The 21,698-nt window shown below is 40.8% G+C and overlaps 1 protein-coding gene and 1 long non-coding RNA gene across 3 annotated transcripts in view; one reads left to right on the top strand and one right to left on the bottom strand.

Moving 5' to 3' along the window:
* Window positions 1-629: 629 nt before the first annotated feature.
* Window positions 630-1,770, bottom strand: LOC115307276. Its single transcript, XR_003915644.1, has 3 exons — window positions 1,279-1,770; window positions 935-1,200; window positions 630-774 (listed from the first exon to the last, which is right to left on the bottom strand). It is a non-coding gene; the product is annotated as an uncharacterized LOC115307276 (long non-coding RNA).
* Window positions 1,771-1,942: 172 nt separating this feature from the next.
* The window catches only part of SLC16A12 (solute carrier family 16 member 12), a 32,610-nt gene continuing 12,854 nt past the window's right edge, over window positions 1,943-21,698 (top strand). The window contains exon 1 of one of the 2 annotated variants that reach the window (XM_008929868.4): window positions 1,943-2,119. The gene's annotated coding sequence lies outside the window, so the exon portion shown is untranslated. Of the gene's footprint in view, window positions 2,120-3,544; window positions 4,316-21,698 lie in introns of those variants that run through there. The other variant, XM_018069144.3, reaches the window with a different exon arrangement.

The following is a 21,698-nucleotide window of genomic DNA, read 5'->3' as shown; positions in this document are numbered from 1 at the left end:
AAACCAAAACAAGTCCTTTCCTGAGTGTGTTTTCTTTGCCTGGTCAGGCACTCCAGGTGAGGGCATGTGCTCCTTTCATATCTTGATTACAGCACTTCTAAAGAAAGCAACATGCATAGTCCTGCAACTTTGGAGGGATTAAGGCCACTACAGGTGAGTCCTATTCTGTTGCTTGTCAAACGGCTAAATGGAGCCATGTAATGGGTCATTTGTCTGGTGTCAGCAGCTGAAACTTGCATGAGAAAAAGCTGTTCTAGCAGTGACAAAAGGAAGCCTGTCACGAATGTGTAAAACATGCATGTAACCCAAAACCTTGTATTTCTATTACTGTTAAGAGTGTTGGTCCAAGAACCAAATGAAGTCATGAATGTTGTTTTGGCGATATCTAGCTTAGGACACTTCAGTGCTTAAAACTGATCTATATAAAAATTAAACAGCACAAAAGCGTTTTAAAGTTTTGTAATGCCAGCGTCAGGTCAGCAGGGTGTGAGTGGTGTTACTGCGTCTCTGCATATCCCGGGTATGTCAAATACACACGGTTCTGTGGCACTCTGGCAATATCCTTTCCACACCACAGAGATACATTACCTGTTGTTGACCCAGACGATGACAGCAGCCAACACAGATAACCGCTGTCATTCCCACTGCTGATGGGGAGTTGTCACTGAGATGCTGCCAACCAGACTTGCAGAGGAAGTTTGCTGCGATGTTGAGATCCCCAGTCACTTGACCGGTAGCTCAATATACACGTTGTTCAGAGCTATTATCTTGCAGCTTTACACAGTTCAAATGAAGTGCATTGCAACTATGTTAGAAGTGTATTTTGACAAAATCTTTCAACGTGAAGCATAGTTTAATCCACGTAAGATTAAAAATATTTCCAAAATATAAAAAAAAAACTATAAAAAAGAGGGGAAAAAAATAAAAAACTCACCAAGAAAGTAAGAGATGCACTTTTTTCTCGTTCAAGGACAAGCTTTTGTTACCCACACGGATGGTAGGGAAAAGTAGCTCCTTTTCTCTCGAGCTGCTGTGAGCCACCATGCTGCAGGAGAGGTGTATTGCTAGGGAAGATGTACATAGGTGATGTGGGCTGCCCAGTGTTTAGCTTCATCCCACGGTGTGCAGAAAAAGGTGAAGTATGAGTCTCTCCTAGCTGTCCTGTGTGGCTGGCTGTACTGCACAGAGTAGCTCTGTCATCTGGAAAGGGAAGCCTTTTCCAATCAATAATCCACCCCAAAGCTGCCACGCTTACTGAAATCATGTATGCTCCCTTACCTTGAAGGATTTTGAACTTCATCCTGAAGACCAGCATAGCAAATGTCTCCCAGTCACTCTCCAAATGCTCTGCTTGCACACTCCTGGGAGCTTTGCACTTGCTCTTTATAGCAGCACTGAAAGTCAGCAAGGTCCTGGGGGAACGACAAGAACCAAGCAGCTCTTGTCCAGCAACAGTGTTTGGGAACCGTAAGAAAAGATCCAATTTTATCTTAGTTCTCATGAAAAGTGTCACAGGATGTTTAATGTCCTTTCTGAGGAAAGACCTGCTGTTTTCCAGATCTTGCCTGAAAACACATGCAGTATTCAGCAAGCCACTTAGTTTATCTGTCTTGGAAAAACAGAAGGCTGCTGGAATTTGAAACTTGTTCCAAGAGTCTAGGGTCCAAATCTCTGTGAGTCCTTCCCCTCGTCTGGGGTTTTGAACTGAGTTTGAAAATTTAAAGACTAGCAAGCAATGGCAGCAGGACTCCTAATGGTGTATGGGTGTGCAGGGCTGGTGTATGTGATAGCGGGCCATCCCTATGCTGAAGTTTTGGTGTTATTTCCATTGGTGTTATTTCCACTCTCGAGTGTTGCCTGACTTTGCAACAGGTTAAAAATACCTTATGAAATGCCTGAGAGCACTGATCCACAAATCCCAGAACAGACTTTGCCTCGATGGGGGGGGAGGGAAGCCCTCTTAATGCGGTGAAAGCACCCGTGGCACTGGTGAGACGCGCTTTTCGCTTTTCTTGTCGGTGAAGGTACCACGAAGGAGGGACTCCGATAGCAGCTTGACGGAGCCGGGCGAGGGGAAGAGCCGTGCCGAGCCCACCGGGGAGGGGAACCGGTCGATCAGGTAGGCGGCCAAGGCGGCCGGGGAAGCTCTGGGGTGGGGGCTGAGCCGAACCCGAGCCCTTCCCGGCCCGCCGCGCTGGGGGCCGCGGTCCCCGCCGCGCCGGCATCACCCGCCCCCGCCCCGGGCCCGCGGAGACCACCGCCCCCGCGGGGCGCACCGGCGGGCCGCGGGGCTCCTGCCGGGGCCGCAGCCTGCAGTAGGCTGGCCGCGGGGGCCGCCGGGGTCTCGTCCCCGGGAAAAAGCGAGGAGGGAGACGGGGAGCGACCCCGCGGGGAAGCGCGGGCCCGGGGCGTCGAGCGGGGCGGCAAGCGCGGGCGGCAGCGCTCGCGGTGGGGCCTTCAGCCGGGTCGCTCCCATGCCCATGCCATTAGAACTGCGGAAACATTGGAAAATAAATAACAATAATCTAAATGCCACTGTTAAATATGAAACTGTATAATATGTGGATACTCATATATAATACTATATATATATATAAACTGTTGGTCAGGTGAGATGCTGGTCAGTTAAAGACTAAACAGCGTTTCAAGTTGCTAGAGGGTATGAGGAAACTCAATCATCTTTTATTTCTGTTGCATAAGCAGAATAAATGTACCTGTTCAGAGGCGGGTGTGAGAGGCTGTGCTGTGCCTCGTCGCCGTCTCGGTGCGTGCGGACTCGCGGCTGTCACCGGGCCCCCCGTGGCTGTGCGTGTGTGCGAGCGGTTCCCAAAAGAGCTCCAAAAACCCAGGCGCAGACTGCTCAGTGACAGGCTAGAGAGCTGGCCTGTGGCCTTCCCCAGGAATAGTCAGCTGTGGAAGTAGTTAATTACAGTGATCCTTATCCTGAATGGCCTTGATATTTCTTCTGGGATATTAATATAGTTCGTTTCCAGGAGAATTCTTAGTCCCTTGTAGGACTTAGCCAGGTGTGCAGTAATAGGCTCAGGCTAAATGGTATTGTTGGCATGTCTTGCAGGAAATTTTGTGTCCACAGGCTAAGTTCAGGGAAACTATCCAATGAAAAAAAAAGCCCAAAGATACGAGTATTATCCTTATTTAGAACTTTGTGATAATTTGCCATTCATTTATTGACCTGTTCTGTTTAATATCTCTAGGAGTAAGTCATTAATTAGGTATTTGGGATGAATTTGGGTTTGTGTGATTTCTGACTGAAATGATTTCATTAAGTTAACAAGCTGGTTGGGGCAGTGAGTATGTTTGTTGTTGTTAGTCTGCTCCTGCAGTGGCAATGAGGAAACGTTTCCGTTAGTGCTGGGAAACTGGAGGATAACTTGGAACTTAATGAAGTGAAACAGGATTGCATTTTGCTCAGAGTGATCCTATTATGCCTCAGTTAGGGCCATGTTATTGCTCACCTCAAATCGTTTGCTGTTACTGTTTTTTCACATTTGTTTTTTTAGCTATACGTGGGCCATTATGTGTTTTTGTTTTATATTTTTTCAGTTGTATTATTTTTAGTTTTTAGTTTTCCATCTTTTGCAGCAGTGTAACAGAAGCTCTATTTAATGGAAGGTTTCTCTGGGCTTAGAGGTTTCCATGTTAATGCCTTTAAAATTCAATGTTTAACTTCTGCCTTAGCCTCAAGCTGGAAAGTGACAATGAAAGATAGTATAGGACAGTGTGTAATTTCATTTTACAAAGTTTTATCAGAATTGATTCAACTGATATGTAAACAGGGGAAACCTCAGGAACTTTCTTTTCCCCCCAGCCTGCACATTCAGTTCAATTTCAGGCTGTACACTGTTTACCTGACAAGTGGCTTGCTACGGGATGTCTCCTGACTGATTGGATTTGCTGAGTTGGTTCCTGTCTGAAACCGTGAGGAAGGGGACTAGGACACCCCCAGGGATCCCTTCCAGGTCTGTATTCCCAGGCCAAGGTCCTACAGACCGGGCACAGAGGGGGAAGATTTTTCAGATGTTTTGGTGCGAACACAATTGCTTCCCGAGGGAGAAATTTGGCATGTTTCCTGAGAGAACCGTGCTTGCGTAAGCAGCCCCCTGCCACCCTCTGAGCTGTGCTAGTACAACCATTTGTGGGGCTGGTGGTAAATTGCACCGGGGGAACTGCAGTGGGTTCAGAAGCACCTTTTCTTCCTTTTTATCAATTACTTTGAATTGTCTGACTGTGTGGCTGCTGTGTCAGGGCTGAGAAGGTTGCCTGGAAGGAGGGAACATGTGGCAGGGAGCAGGAGGTAAGGGCTGTTTCTGCCAGCATCACTGCTGCTGAAAGAAGTAATTGCTTATCAAATTGTGGTCAGTGGGAGATGACATATGGTTAAGGCAGTTGCCTGAAAAACATAGCTGAGTGCTCAGATATCTCAGTTGTGTGCACGTGCAGTTGGCCGTATACACAAAGATCTGATTCTGTATTTCTGTTGTAATTCTGAGTTTTCAACTAATGATTTTACTTTTGTGATGTATAGCTGTATGTGTAACTTCAGGATACATTCCCTATACTATTCTCTCTTGTAGTATGAGCATTTCAAAATACTGTTTTTCTGGAAAATAGACCTACCTAGGCATCATAAGGCTATGAGTTTTATTAATAGATTATATTTACCTGGATAGGTGAATGCCTAAAATTCTAAAGAGGAAGATTAAACCTAGACCCCTAAAAGAGTGCCTCTGGTCCTAGAGAGCATAATTGTCAGCTGTACTCTCTTTTAGATGTACGTAAAATGTTAAATATACTTTTGAATGTAGTGCAGACCTGCTGTGAAATTATGAATGACAGAAATGATTAGGCAAATAGCACTTTTAATTGGTATGGTGAGACTGAGAAGTCAGTGGAGTGTAACCTTGCTATAATCTGCTATAATTTATTTTAGTCTGGAAAGCACTGACGCTTTTGTGCATTGTTTTAGGACTTGTTCTCATTCCTACTTTAGACAATTTCTTTCTGTCATGATCCTATTGTAGTGAGTAAGAAAACATTCACAACACCTTGTCTATGTAGCACGTGTGCATATTTAGAGAATGGTGGTACACTTTCTTGTTCACAGAACTTGAAGGACTAATTAGTTTCTATGACGGTCTTTATTCAACAGAGAAAAATCATAGGCCTTTTTTCTTCCAACCTAAACCAAGAAACTGTATGGGAGTTCAGAAGAATATCTTACCTTTACTGATTGTCCTGTGGTGGGTCACTACAACTGCAGTTTGGATTATCTGTAGAGTCTCATGTAGATTTAAAAAAACAGATTAAAAATTAAAAATCTTCATTTTATCATTTTTTTCTAAGAGGAAAGGTGTTTCTTGCCAGTAGCCTTATGAGAGCCAAATACATATTTTATGAGCTATATTGTTGCTTTTATTAATTGACATACATTGATGTGACTATGAGCAGTAAAACTGCAAGCTACAGCTTGCCTGCAGGAGGTGGGCTCCCAACCTGCAGTATGGAGAGATTTGGAAAGGTACAATTTTTAAAAACCAAAATGTAGACATCCAAGCTAATAACTCAGTTTTTCTTCACTGATAATGAAGGTGTTTCCTATTCAGCTTATTGAACTGTGAAGGTAGTTTTGTTTTCCTCTCTGGAAGCTGCCTGAACTTGCTGTGATGTGGGATGTGGAAGAGCTGTACAGTCAGCTGCTCTGGATGAAGATACACAGGTGAAGACTGTCTTTTATTGGATTGGCTCCTTGTCTCTCTTAGGCTTGTAGGACTCTACAAGGCAAGCTTGTAGGACTCTACAGGGCAAGCTGTGATCTTCCAAATATAAAATCTTTGTTGTTCAGGTGCCTTATCCTCCGGTTTTTGGAAGAAGCATTCTCCATTTTCAGTACTGGAAGGTGGGTGGTGCTGTATGCCCAGCTGCTCAGATGACACCTGTCTGGCATGGTCAGACCATGGTAGCACAGCTCAGGAGCCCACAGAATTCAGGTATAGCCAGAAGGCACTTAAGTTTCTTTCCTTATACTGTAAAAGCAAAATCCATCACTTTTGTCTCCACAGCATTTTAAGCTGTGCAGGCCCCTGAGGCAACAGATCAGCATTTCAGCAGCAAGATGACTTATTAGTTGTTAAGATTAGCCAGCAATTTGTGGCAGATTTCTTCCCCAGAGCCTGCAGCAGCTGGGAATTGTAGAACTGGCTTGAGGGGATGTGACAATATATTTTATTAGTAAGTTAGGTTGATCTTAGTCTTCATTAGTGCAACTCTGTTGGTTACTTTGCATATAGTACAAATGCTACTAAATAGTTGTTTCTTAGCTGCAGTTCATTGTTGGAGAACTACAGGTTATCCACAAACTAGGATATTCTTGCTTTTCTTTGGGACTTAAAACAAATGAAACAGCAGTTTTTCTTGGTATTTGGTTTAGATGTCATATTTATTAGTTTCTCCTTGTTTCATTTGATGGGATAATGGAGTGAGAAGGCAGTAAATTAAGCAGTCTTTAGTGTTTGCTTTTAGACAGTATCACCTGTTTTCCATGGAAGGATTGTTGGTCTCTTTTTTTCCGTTTCTCATGTTTTATTGTAAGATGATTTTGTGGGCTTTAGTGTGAATGCTGTCTCAGAGCATTATGTAAATAACAGAGAAGAATGAAGCAACTGTATTTTTTTATGTGTGTTTTATGTCTTATCTATGTGGAGGATGTACACCCACACTTATATGCACCAGGATTACATAGGCTTACGTTTTGCATCAACTTGCAAGTTGCTAATGCATTTAAGTGAATAGGATTAAAAATTAATGTAAAAACAAGGCATCTGAGATAATCTAGGCTTCTTTTACTATTAAATATTATTTTTTTTAACTTTTCTGGTTGTCACTAGAATCTATTCAGTTTCTAGGGAATATTGTCCTTGAATGCTTTTTGAATGGTAAGTACATTCGTTGCTGCCAGAGGATTGTCATAAGTGTCTAGAATTAATGATAATGGGCAGTCCTAGACCATATGTAGATATTTATTTATAATGCACATTATCGTTCTTTTAACTTATTAACAGGTAATTTATAGAGAACCAATTTGTCACCCTTCTCCTTCCAACTCTCCAAGCTTTTTGTGCAATCTGTGAGTGTCTGAAAATTACAGATTTTCCTTCTACTAGATGAGAGCTGACCTGTCCATGTCAGGACAAATGTCTCTTCTGGTCTTGCCATTTGATAATACTATCAAAATTGTATCCATATCTTGCCAAGAGTCATGACCAAACTTCTGGGATTCCTCAGCTATCACAGTTTGCCAGTCTGCTTGCCTACATACACCATTTATACTTCATTTCTTCTGGGATAGCAATGTATCTCATGTTTGGAAGCTTCTCCTAAATTCATTTAAAAGATTAGGTAAGAGTGCAAATGAAAATATGGTAAAAGAAATTTCAGTTCTTCATTACAAAGTCAGATAGGAGACAAATAGAAAAAGAAAATGTTTTATTTGGATATTTAAAAAATCAAAGTCATTTCTCAGCCATTGCAGAAGATTCTAGAGGCAAGTTTTGAGTACAAAACCAGAGATGATGTTTTAGCTAGCAACCACCAAACTCCTGCATCCCCTCTTCTGAATAAGACCTAAAAGTATTTTTGAAGTTGGGAACTCAGCTCCTTGTCTTCAGTCCTCACCAGGACAGTGCTGACCTCTTTCTATCCCTTTGTTCAAGATAGGAAGTCTCCCGTCTTTCACTTTGCCCCCACCCCCCAACTCAAAGCTTCCTTCCTTCCTGCAATTTCTGGATTTCTCCCAGTGATGGTGGGATGATTCACATTTCCCAGATGTGAAATGTCAATGTGGAAAGTGGGATCTTTCCCCTGCCTCTCTAGGGGTTTCTCAGAGTCTATGCTGCTGTCGAGTTTCTTAATTAACACGTTTCTCCTGATTCAAATGGTTTTCCTGATGGCCTCAGTGTTTTGGGGGCTGTTACACTACTTAATGAGTCATGTCTTAGAGTGTTCATTGTAAATGCATCTTAAACTTGGGTGGCTTTGAGAGCTTCTTGAAGACCACACAAAAGTTATTAATTTAGTCTGTAGACATAGTCAAATACCTTCTCCTCCTCCTGTCTGTTTTAGGGCTTGTCTTTTCAAGTTGTCATGTTTCAATATCAAGCTCTTTTGACAGAGGGGTGTTTAAAGCTTGTTCATGCAACTGCTGGTTGGTGCACAGTTGAGAAGGTGGTAGTACAGGGCTGTGCTGCTTGTCTGTGGTCACTGTCCTGGCTCCTCTCTGCTAGGTGTTCATTTGCTGATACTGCAGTGGACTGTGAATTCCATAGTTGCATTACTCCTGTGCCTTCCCCAAAGTACCAGAGTATTTGGTTTGGTAATTTCTTGACTTTGTGTTTATTCCTCTCCTCCAGAATCCCCTGTAATCAGCCCTTCAAGCTCATCACCTTTATTTCCCCATAAAAGTCACTAAAATATCAGGGAAAGGAGGAGTTAAAATAGGAAGAGTCAAAACCAAAATGGTTCCATGTTCAAGACATGTGCCAGCTTCACCTTTCTGCCACTGAAATGCTGCATCCAGTCTCTCAGCAACTGAAATTTCCTGGGCCAGGGGCATCACATTCAGCCTTGCCTATACAGATGTGCCTTGGTGTCAGTGTTCAGTAAATATCCACAGTTGCTTTTAGAATGTGTTGCAGCACTGAACTTGGTGGGAATAGAGGCTTCCCTTTTCATCATATGGGCTAACTGCTGTGAGTTGGCCCTTAAAGAATTGATTTGATGTGCTGTTGCCGTTTGAATGTGCTGTTGTTGTTACACTTCTCATTAGCAGCAACATTTCTGGTAGTTCACATTCCTTTTTTTTTTGTTTGTTTGTTTTGAAACACTGCAGCCTTCCAGATACACTCCTGTCAGTTTGGATAACAAGCCACTGCCTATCTGTTCTCACCATGATCGTGTCCTGTGCTGCCACATGTTCCTGGAGAGTTCTCTCACTATTGATTGTATATCTTGGCAACTCTGCATTCATGCAAACATTCCCTAAAGTTACACTTTTTTACGTAAAAGCTTGAAAGCTACACTACCTCACCTGCTTAATCTAACAAGCCAAAACTACTTGTTTCAGCTAAAGACCAGAGGTATTTGGGAAGCTTCTTCATAAAGTGCCCTCTGTTTGTTGACTTCCTTTTTCTCTCTTTCTAAACTTCTGTAATAACATTCCTTTATTTACTTAATCTGCATGGTCCTTGGGGCAGCCATAGCGTGATACCACCAGCAGCAAGCCAGAGTGCATTTTTTGAAGGGATTGAAAAAGTTCTCTTGTGGACAGAGAGAATATTAGAGTGGAAATCAGTTGAGCAAGAAGAGCCAGCTGAGAGGAGCAGTACTTTCCCACTTGAAAGGACTGAGTCAATACAAAGACCAGGTAGTTTCTTCACTTGAGTGATATCAAAGCTGAAGCATTTTGTATGAAAGCTGTTTTCATTATTAAGTACAGAATTAATATTTTCTGTTTCTCATCTAAAGTGGTTAAGATTATTTCTCTGTGTGTCTGATATTTTGTATTAAAGGTGGCCCAGAGATTTAATTTGGGAAATGGAGCTGTCATGAAATACAATTTGATGACAGCAGAGAAATTAGTATTGGATGAAGAATGTACTGAATGCGGCATCACAGCTGATCACAAAGGATCCTCAAACTCTCAGCAAGAATTGCAGTTTGTGTCATTATGTATTGAAGGACCTGTTTTCCACCTGAAACGTGTGAAAATCTCAGCAGTTGAAACAGGATGCAATTGGAGAACAATTAAATTGGTCAAATTTAATTTTCATTTTTGTAAGTTGGCATGTAGCTGTGATGCAGATTGGCAGGGCAAAAAGGCATTGAAGCAGAGACATCCCTGTGAATCGTGGACAGAGCCAGTTCCTGTAGAAGCAAATAGTTATTTCTGTACCCTTAGAAGCTCAGTGATGCACAGCACAGATCCAAAGCTTTGAATAGTTACCCTCTTGGTTAGCTTATAGGGATGAAGATGCAGAGTATGCAGGGCGATAGAGCAAAGCAGTGCAAGAGAGAATGGGAAATTTGAATGAACTGTGGCTCATCCTCTGCCTGATCCACCATCCTCTGCTCTTCCTGAAGCCAGCGTTTCATCTCTTGTTTGTGGTCAGAGTTCTTTCCATCAGTGTCCTTTTAATTTAGCCTGATGGAGTACCAAGTTGGAAAGATTAAATAGAATTATCCCACACAGCTGATCTATTTTTAATGAACTTAGTGGAGTGGAGAGTAATCTCTGAGGGGTTGCAACCCATATGATGTAATTCTGCCTTTTGCTTATGGTGCATGCTACATAGAATCAGGCCACACATGACTGATGGTAAAATGGCACTCATCAGAGTTTCCAAGCTCTGCTTGTGCGCCAGAAAGAATGGGATAACAAAGTATTTCAGATGAGAGCTCTTGCATGGGTGTCTTGGGCACATCAGCAGAGGTATTTTGCAGAGTTATTTAGTAGGCAATTTTTACTTTTAACCAAATTAGAAAGTAATTCTTGGGTGTTGTGAAAACTTGGTACATGAAGCTACTCCTTGAAAACAACAAAAAAAAGAAATTACTTTTATTGCTTCTAGAGAATATAGCCAGCATGTAATCGATGTCAGTGTATCAATGCCTTCTGAATGCAGTTGGCACCAATGCACTAAATAAAATCTGTGTGGGGAAAAATTGGAAAAAGCCCAGAGGATGTGAAGGGAGAGACAGACAGACCAATGTGTGAAACGAGTGTGTTTTAGGGTGGCTGGGAACGAGGAAAAGGAAATGAGGTGGCACTTGAGGACTGATTAAAAGTTGGTTGGGATTCTTCTTTGCTTCAGGTGAATTTGAAACTTTGTAGTAGTTTAAAATTTATTAAATACAACCTGTCCTAATATGGAATGCCTGCTCAAGAAGAAAAATGATCTAACAATGCAGAATTTGAAGCGTGCAACAGAGATTGTTTAGGTAAATTCTTAGGCAGGCATTGTTACTGACATCTTTCCAGTGTTTTTCAGGGTACCAAGATACACAGGTGATACTTAATTGGAAATGGAAGCTTAGTTCAGTGAGAGGTCTCTTAGCTGAGAAACACATAGTAATTTAATTTGGCCTTAGGATATTTTATCAGTTTTAACGTGAGATCAAAATTGTCCTTTTGTTATTAAGGTGTCGATGAACTCCTGACTGAACCAACAGTTCCCTGTCACAACTCTTCTTGGGGATACTCCAAGTTACACTTTCAGATAATTCAGAAGATGCAATTTAAATAATGTTATCATTATTGTTATAGTTTAATTCCCTAGATGGGGTGAATTTGCTTTGTAAATAGACGATGTCTTGAAAAAAATCACCGGGGTCTGTTCACTTTTACAGAAAAAACTTAATTTCACGGAGAGAAGAATTTTAAGGAATATCATCCTCTGTGTATCAATATATGAACATTGTTTTTAGAAATAATTTTTGTTGTCTGATAATTTTTAAGTTATTTTTTCTCCTTCTGTCATCCATGTAATAAGCTATTTAAAGTGAACCTGATCCCACTAAAAGGATTATTGATAATGAGATCTAGTTGAGAGACAATTACAAGGTTGGCTGAAATAACAGGATAAGAGGATAACTGTTGAGTCCTCCTTTTAAGTCTCTTGGTGTTTTGTTCCCAAGTTGACATGTGGTAAGACTCTGACCAAACCATATGACTCATATAATTGTCCAATCTAAACAGCAAATGCATTTCTTCACGATGGCTCCTTGACCAGTGATGTAAATAAGGAAGCTGAGAGTGAAAAGCCAGGACAACTTTTTTTTTAAAAAGAACTTTCTTGTAACCCCTCTGGGAGCATGGTACGAGGTTGAAAGCCTACATTTAGTTCTACAATCTATTCCTGAAATTTCTTAGCCAGGTTTTTGTTTTTATAAACTTTCTAATGCAGTGGTTCAAGATGCTGTGATAAATGGCCAGCAGTTGGTCTGCAGGATCACGTGAAAAAGAAGAGCCTGTGTAGTTTCCTTCTGAAGTGTTTCCATTTGAGAGTTTCTGATAGGAGTGTTTGGGTGTTTTATGGGCATTTGGCAGGCTACACTGGTTCTGTGTTTGTAAATGCTCAGCTGCTGTAATTAGGACTGGGTTTAATAGGAAGAAGACATGGAGCATTTTTATCATGCTTTTATAACCAGTTCTTACATAAATTTCTAGGTTATTTTTCTTAGATAGCATCAGCCTCTTTCCTTTTTTCCCTTTTCAAGTTCTTTAAAATTTCATCTTTTATGGGCTCTGTTATCATTATTGTCTAACATTTAACAAGATGTCACTCTCTGACATCTTGTCTTACTGCTCTATATGGGCTGTTTTCCTCCCTTTTATAGCTCTCCGCCTTTACAGTGTAGATACTGAAGAGAAAAGACAAACGTGATACAATCTGAGGAAAGTGGTTTCCTGTTTTTCTACATGCTGCCTCATTACTCCTAATGTAACTCAAACTTCTCTTCAGTAGAATTTCTGCCCTTGCTACTTACAGGTTAGTTTTCCTGCCAGAGGCATCCTTGGGTCCTTTGCTGCAAAGCCCTTGTGCTCATGCTTTTTATGAGTTAAACTAATCCCATGTTTCTTGTGGTCAGGTATTTTTTCAAGTATTCTCTCCAGTTACATTTCCATCATAGGCATGTTTGAACACTTACTGTAATATTCTACTTGCTGACAGTTCTGTATGTCTATGGACCTGAGAGGATACAAGCTGAGGATCCATATGGGAACACCAGAGAAAATGAAAATGAAGATTAACTTTTAAAGAATTAATACAGAAATCTGGAAGGCAAAGGTAAAACATACTTAATGGGATAGGTAGATTTTTTTTTTCACCCATGTTTCACTTACCAAAACAGAAACATTTCTAGAGAGAAATGTTCTTTAACATAAAATTGAGAAACTGTATTTCTGGGCTGCAATGCTAACTAGCAGGACTACACCCTTAAGTAGCATGGAAAGTTCCTGCTGATCGTTTCTGAAAGTGATGTAATCAAGCAGCTGCACCAGTATTCACTCAGCAAAGGGAACCTGAGGCTCTTTTCTCAAAGCTTTAAAGCTTTCCTAAAACCTAAAATAAGCTATTAAGCCAGGATGTAGTTGAAACATGGATGTCTTGGTGAGGCTGAGTGGAAGACTGAGCATGAAGAATGTGCTGATCTACCCAAGATGCGTTGGTTGATTGTTAACTTTCAGCATGTGATTTCACCAAGACAAACTGTTACTTGTGAGTAGATGCATGTTTTCATGATGTGCATGCTGTCAAATGTATTCTTCCTGGTCAGAGATTTATTTTGTACGGCATGCTATGAGTTTTTCCTCTTGACTTCCATCTGTTTCCTTGTCTTTCATTTTAGTATTTCATGTTTCCTTCCCAGCTTAGTAGTTTCCCTTTTGTTACTTTCTGAAGGTTATGTGCAGGGACACATATATGAGCCTACTTGTGCAGAGATACGTTCACTGGAATGCACCTATAGCTATATGATAATATGTTATGCTTTTTTAATAAAGTACATGAGTACATGTGATTTGTGCAATGACTTCTCAGAAATACCTAACCCTGTAAAGCAACATTCATCAGTAGTTGCTTTTGGAAGTCTGTTTCAGGAAATGGCAGATGTCCTGTTTTTTGCCTATAACAGTTGTCTTTCCAGTATTTAGAGATTTCCCTTCGATTCCTGCTGGGAATTATATTAATGCACCATCGTATATACAATAATTATATATTAATATTATTAAAGGGAAAAGTAATTGTGGCTTTGACCTGATAGTAGGGCTCTCTTATTTTTACAGAGTTCGGGGTTTCAGCTGAAAACGTCCCAAGAAAAATAATAGCCACAGTGACAGTTTGCTATTGTGTGGTGCATATTGTCCATTAGAAGAGTATGCATGACATTAAGTATCCTAATAGCTTTATTTCAGAACATAAGCTTGTGTGAACAAAAGGAAATAGCCTGCCTTGCCTTTCCATGCCTGATTAGTTTTTGCAAACAAATATTGCATATTGAAGATGATGATGAATTGACACTAACAGCAGCCCTAAATCATCAGATAAATAGAGGCAATATTCTGGATAGCTTGTTCTGTAGGTACAGAATTTGTTTTCTAAAAGAGTCATCCCTTTTCCCTTTAGAAAGCACTTGTGTAAGAGTCACATCTTGAAAATTAACTGTGAAGAGTATTTTTCTGTGTGAATTGTTATAAACCCAACAATGCCACCTGCGCTCTGAACCCCTCAGGAACATGGGGAAAAGATGTCTTTGTTTAAGTACAGTTCCTTATCTTAGTAAAACCCAGACAGGAACATCAAGAACACTATAAACCAAATTAGTTTTGCATAGCTTGAACAAGGCTTTTCCATAAACAGGAGGGCTAAAAAGATGATAACTATGAAAGAGCTCCAAGTACAGGTACATATTCTGTGGGTTCATCACCGAGATTTCTAGGTGAGGGTGTATCAGTTTCCCATTGGCTTGTCTCCTGATTGCCTGGATTTCCTCTGCTGAGCGAGTGCCTGGGCAGTGGGTGGCACCTCTCCCAGGACACTGCAGAATGGTTGCCAGTGTTTCCCTGGGCTGGGACTCCCCACTGAGGATATTTGCTGGAACTGGTGTCCATCAGCATTCATTTCTTGTCAGAGGTGAGACATAGAAGCTGGCAGCAACTTTCGCGTGGCCTTTGGCACTTCCAGGTATGTGCAGGGAGATGTCTCCACAGTCATCAGCCCCTCAGGTTTATCCAGGCACAGGTGCAATCTTGATGCTTGAGCACTCGTGGTGTGCCTGGTAACATTCTCATTTTCTCTAGAGGGATCAGAAGAGCATTTGCTTGGTATATCCTTCACCAGGTCATCTCCAGCTGGCCTAATAGACCTTGATTTTTGGATCCTTATCACCAAAGCAGAATCTGGGGTGCAGAATCAGTAAAAGAAGCAGAGTAGTGATTCCATAGACTGACTGAGTAACGGTCTGAGAAAAAATGTCCCATTCTCACATGTTCCATGGCAGCTTTGCAGTGGTGTACTTTCCCAGGGCAAGATTTTCCTGAAGATAGAAAAAATATTATGCCAGGTGTGGGAAAAGTGTCAGCTGAAGACATTTTGAATAAAAAGCTTTTCAGAATTTCCAAACAATTATGATCAGATGTTAACATTTCTTTAAGGATCCAGAGAAGTGCACAGATCCTCAAACAGATAGGAATGGCTCAGAAAAATGATTGTACTATCACATATTTAAGCTCAACAATAAATGAGAAGTGTTTGACAAAATGTTTAATTATAATTAATGGTATGTTATAAAACTCAAAAGTAACAGATAAATGTAATGTAATTATAAATAAACAAACAAAAAACGCTTCCACAACCATTGCCTACCCACCACCTGTTTAAAATTAGGAAAATGTAGAAATACTAAAAAATGGGGAGATACTAGAAAAATAGCAAACATCAGAAAGTTTTGTGTATGTCATCAGATACATCTGTATGTTGACATCATAAGATAATGTCATCAACGGCCCTTCAACTGAAATTTTAAAATCTTGTCTTGTGTAATTGAAGTTATTGGACAGCAGGAATGATTGTTTCCTCCCCAAAAGTTTTCCTGATATTTTTTGTAAGCGATGTTAGAATGGAGATAGTGATGGTACCATTCCTCTGCCCCAGCAGCAGTTGGCTATCAGTTATTCAATTAGTGGAGTTCTCCTTCCAGGGAGAAAATATGTGTTTGATGGAACATGTGTGACCATAACCTTGCTAAGGGTGCACACACTGGCAGTCCCAGCTTGGATTTCGGCAACAGCCGTGTACTGAAGGAAATTATTGGGTTCTCTGTTATTTTCATCACAGTGAAAAATTAAATGGTGAGTCCTGTGCTTGATAGTTTTAAAAAAATTCAAAATATCAAGCAAAAATGCACATTTTCGGATGGGGTTAAGTAAAAGTCAAGCTTTCTCTGGAAAAGTATTCCTTCACATTTTTTTACCCTCTGTAGTTAAGCTGCATTATTTAAGGACTAGCCTAGCCAGAAACTACGTAAAAGGGTCAAGAGGTTTCCATTATGATTTGCTTAACCTTTTTCTATAGACCCCTTCTGTCTGTTGGTTTTCTATAAGCCCTCTACAATGGTTTGAGAGACAAGGGAAGTTCATATTACATTTCTCACTACTGACCCAGCAGAAGGTAGCTACTTCTGCTGTGGCTCTAGCTGTACCATTTGGTTTAGCAACTCCTGGCAAATTTGACAAATTAGGTAGCCACTGTGACAAAGTGATTGTTGTGGGAGGCAAGCATGGCTCATCCTTTCCCAGAGACTCACTGCTCAGTGGGCGAGCAGATAATGTTGTGCTGCTCTACAGCCCTTATGCTGACAATCTTTTTCATGTTTCAGCTCTGAATATTTCTACTCTTGGGTAAAAGGGAGTCTTCTAAACTTTTGCCCCTGTTTTGTCTCCCCAGTCACTTGTGCCCCTCTCTGGCACCTCCCTTCTCTACCAGCTGTTTAACATCCCTGCACTTTCCAGATTGCTTTTCCCGTTCCCACATCTATGCTCTTTTCAGTCTGTGTTCTCCAGCCACCTCTCTCATATGCATAAAATGAAGCAAACAAAGAACATTTGCTGTTCAGTGTAGTGATAGAAGTTAATAAGCTGGGCTGTCATACAATTAATCTTCTCTATCTTGATACATTTTGGATGGAGGGCAAGTTTAATTAGATGTTTGTGTGGTGCCCAGCACTGTGACACTGCTTCCTGATTAGAAGCCCCAAGGTACTACTACAAGTAGGTTATTAATGTTGCTCTTATTTGGTATCACAGGGAAACCCCTCCTTAAAACTATAAAAGTGGTTAAAGATTTTCAAAATAAAACATTCAGATTTATTCATGAATGTTATTAAAAAATGGGGAAAGGGTGAAGCACTTACTACAATTTGTCTTAATGTGCTTCTTGTCTTGGTGCTATGGCAGCAATTAAAAGTCAGGTTGGGTTTTGGTTTTGTTTTGAGATTTTTATTTTATATTTGTTTGTTTTCTTTGATTCTGGTAAAATTCCCTAAATGAAATTTCAGGTAAGCAGTTCTTTTTTTTTTTAACCATTTGTAACAGTGCTGGAGAGATATGGAATTTATGGAAGTTGAGAAGCTGAATGTGTACCCTGCTTATATAGATGTGGATAATCCACAAGATCACTTGCTCACACAAGGAAGATTTCTGTGGACCCATCTGCCATTCTTCTCAGAAAAGCATAAACTTTGATTTTCTCTAGAGACTGAACAGATACATCTTTAAACAGAGAAGAAAGATGAGAATATAGAGTAGCAGCCTTAAGATGCTCAATGGAGTTGTTTTTATTTAGGAACATAGGGTTGGAAAGGACCTCTTGGGTTGCTTTTAAAAAAGTCAAAGTCATAATCATACAATTCTTGATAAACACTCTCTGCTGAAATCAAACCAAGCTGTTCTTTTTGAGTTAAATAGCTAACTCCCAGTGCAGAATGGGACAGCTGTTTATTGGAGAAAATATATTAGATTAGAAATAACCTTTGCATCCCAAGAGCTGTACACAATTTCGGATTTAGCTGCCTGCCAGACTGCTGACTATAGTGCCTACCATAGTATGCAACTGTTAGGGTGGGAGCATGGGGAAGCAAAAGGAAGATGAAAAGGTGTCTCCTTTTTTCTGAACAGAAAAAAAAAAAGTGCCTCTTTTTTTCTTAACAGTCCAGTTGATAGAAGGTTTGCAGCTGTCTGCATCTTCTGTGCTTGTATCACATACTGTGTCCCATTTAAATGTGCTCTAGTGTATGAGGGGGTTAGCAAGCTTCTGGGGAGGACACTGGTCAGTGGTCAGATGTGGTCATCCTCGATCCTTCAAGACATGCAAAAGAAATGAACTCTTTAATAATCTGTAAAATATTTAATCTTATACACATCTTATGCTCCACTGTCATATAGAACATACATCTCTTTGCTAGCTAGCTTTTCCCTTTTTCTCTCCTCCTTCTTCTGTCTTTGCTACTCATTCTGTGCCCTCTTTGTTTTTTCTTTTATTCTAAGTTCTTTTCTTCTTTATTTTTATTTAATTAAAGATGCAGCAGTCAGAGTAAAGGGAACAGAAAGCAAGAGAGTATTAAAGCAAGAGGTCAACATGAATAAATGTAGCAATTGCCTTCAAATAATATTTGGTGCAATCTTAGGAACAAGAAAACTGAGAAAAAGAGATCTGTCCTAGAGCTATGTGAATAGGGTAAATATAGGAAGATATTAAAACTGCTCTAGAACTAGGTGCATAGGTTAAGTGTAGTAAATATATGCAATTCTGTTACCTTTCACTCTAAGCATTAATGAATGTTTTCCAGCTGTGCTTAAACTGCTTTATACTTGTTCTTCATAAAATTCATCTGCACGAATGTTCTTAAACTGACTTTGAAAGCTGTGTGTGTTGTTGTTCACAAGAAAAATACAAATTAAATTAATTGGTGACAATGAACCTGTTCTGGGAGTTTGTCCCGGCATTCTGGACACAGAGACTGTCACGAGTTTCTCAGGCCTCACCCAACCCATCTCCACTGTGAAGGTAGCAAATGTTACATACAGTAGATGTATATGTATGTATGTCACTGATCCAGAAAGAAAATTCTAGGTAAGTCTCTTTCTCGTTCTTCTGTCATGTGCATCTCTGTATTATCAAACAGGTAAAAACAAGTGTTGGATTCTGTGCTTATTTATGCTGGTATAATATTTGGGCCAGCTCCTTTGGGATAAACTGCACAAAATCCTTCCATGCAGTTCTGACAGAAATTGCAAAGGCATCTTAACACACAGCCATTTTGATTTTGTGTAGCCAGAATAGTGTGAAGAAGCAGAAAGTAGTGGGCTGAGATCCCCAGTGTGTTCTGGGATCTGTGTGCTCTTGCTGTGGGGCAGCTGTGATACAAACCTGACCTTCTCCCTGTTCCTCTGGCTGAAGCTGTATCCCTCTACAAATGGAGCATTTTCAAAAACCATCCAAACTGTCTGACAGGTGACGTGGTATTTCTTGAGATGATGGAGCTGCCCAGGTACATCAACGGTGTAAGTGGAGCAGCTGAACAAGGTAGGAAAAAACCAACCCCTGGCAGCCAGGCAGGCCAGCTTGACTGTACCTGCTGTTCCTTTGTCTTTTGGCATACAATGCTTTGCAGCTTCACACTGCTGTGATATCGTTTTTGAATCAATTTCTTTAAAGAAAATCTTTACAGTGGAAGGAGGGGTGGGCAGAGGGGGCAGGGATCGCTTTGCTGGCTGCAAGCTGTGTTTAAAAGGTCAGTGGCTCCTGTCGCTGTGCTGACCAGTTGCTAGGCTGCTGTGGATTTTTGTGCTCCTTTCCCCGGCAAAGGAGACCTCGTGATGAGGTGCAAGGTTATAGCCATGCCTTTTTTATTAAACTTACCTGCTCCTTTCTGCTCGCTTAGCAGACCAAGTAAGGGAGAGGCTCTCAGGAGCACTTTGAGCACTTTTTGTTTTCTTTCCAGGGTTCTCAGCAGCAGCTGCTGAAGTAACTGATATGTTATTTATCCTGCCATATTAACCCTAATATACTATCTTGGGGAAACAGAGCCAATGTTTAGTGAGCTGTCAGGGCACATTGGGTAACTAAGGCTTTCTTAGGGATCAGCAGAATATGTTGCCATCTTTTCCCCACTTGCATCTTCTTTGAACTCACAACAAAGCACAGTTTTAATGCTTCAGTGAAAATATCTAGCAAAGGTTGCAAAGTACAGATCTCTTTCATGGGATTGTCTTTTAACCTTGCTTTTTTTTTTAGCTGTCTCACACAGCAGGAACTTTTCATGCATATCTGAGATGTGTTATAATAGCAGTCAGCACTTGCAGAGGGCATCAGGCCTTATAGTGCTGAAAGTGGAGCAGATATGCAAAAAGAGTCTTAAGAAAGGTTAAGAAAAAGATGCAACATGAGAGAAAACTGAAGTTTGGGAAGGGGGAGGACATGATTGCTCAGACAAAGTGTGCTTTCTGCTTGTTCAGCTTCACTTGCAGAGTCCACAATCTGGTCTATCCATGATAAAAATAATTAGAAAACAGTAAACAAATGAAGTTTTCTAACCTCGGAATGAAATTGTCAGGTTGACGTAACAAGTGCTTTTAGACATGTGCAGCAGGAAGAAAGGTAATTATTTAACTTGCCTATTAGTTTAGTGGCTGTGAAAGGCACAGTACTCCTTGAAGTGAGAGGGAAGTCAAGGAGTTGAGATTTGCACTGATCTGCTGTAGGGAGGCTGAGTGGCCAATTTCTGTGTTGGCCAGGCACTTCTTATAATATCATTGTTTTCAGTTGCTTGTAACCTCATTAAATGTTTGCTGTTTGTGCGTATGTTGGCAGGCAGGGTTCTGGGAAAATAACAGCAAGTAACCATGTAAGCAAATAGCTAATCTATGTTTGCTTAGCCTGATATGTCATCAAATTCTTCCCAAGCACGTTAATGTACAGCTAAAATGCAAACTAGGGCCTCAATCCCCATCTGAAGCTTACCTGGGAAGTTGGGCCAGAGATCTAGGCTGAGGCTGTGGCACCCAGCTACTGCTGTTTGTGCATTAAAATTAGTTAGGTCTCTTTATGTGGAGATTGTTGACTCCTCTGAAAATTTTTGTGTATATTTCTGCTTATTGAATGGTTACTGTTATCCCTTCTGGCATTCCTGGAAGTTCCTCCTCCACCCTTAATAATCAGAACTTGAAAAAAACCCTTCATTCCTCTAGAAGGGGCAATGAAGGATACTGCTCAGATCCAAAATAAGAAGCTTAGCCTTGCCAAGACCCTGCAAAAGTGCTGCAGAGGTATGTCTGAATTGCTCAGGATCCCTCTATGGTTATCACATGCTTATACAAACTCCACCTAACTACATTACTTGTGATTGATAGGAAACCCTTGAGCTAAATAATTTGAACTTTATGAGTGCCCCGTTAATTCAGGTGGCTGTCGTGGATTCTTATGGGCTATTCAGTCATCCAGGTATTTGAACATAACGTATTAAATTTGCAATAGTGCAATAAATCCACCTTTGAGGCTGTTAGTATTAGATGCAAAATATGGTAGTCATATGGTGCAAAGCACTGGTACTGGCTCTGCTTGTTCAAGTGAATTTGGCAGGATAAGTTAATGGCAGACTTCACTGCCAAATCGGGGTATAATCTGTTCATGCCACTCTGGCTTCATGCTAGATTAGATAGCAGCAGGGTTTTGTTGTGGCTAGGTTAGACCCAGACACTCACAAAAGCGTTGAATTTTGTTTTCCATCTAAGTAGACAGGGGTGTGGTGGTGGTTTGCATCAAACTGTGCTACTTCATGATCTGGTCATTCACTAAGCCAACATGAAGAATCATGTAACCACTGCCTTAGCCATTAGATAACTTGTTGATCCAGTGTTTGCACATATTTCATAAGGCAGTTGTTGCTTGAAGCGGTATGGAAAGGGATGTATAATTGACTCTATCAGTTAAAAATAAAAAAAGTCATTAGTTCATGTCAGCTTACTCAAAATGTAACATAAACCCTGCAAAATTGTCTGTTGCCTGGGTAGAATCAGCACATGAGAAATATGGTCTGCTTACAGATTAGCAGTGTGGGCTGGAAGG

Source organism: Manacus vitellinus, unplaced genomic scaffold (assembly GCF_001715985.3).
Source record: "Manacus vitellinus isolate BGI_N305 unplaced genomic scaffold, ASM171598v3 scaffold_15_pilon, whole genome shotgun sequence".
Taxonomy (NCBI): domain Eukaryota; kingdom Metazoa; phylum Chordata; class Aves; order Passeriformes; family Pipridae; genus Manacus; species Manacus vitellinus.
Note: the sequence above shows the minus strand (reverse complement) of the source record. Positions and strands in the feature narration are given on the sequence as shown.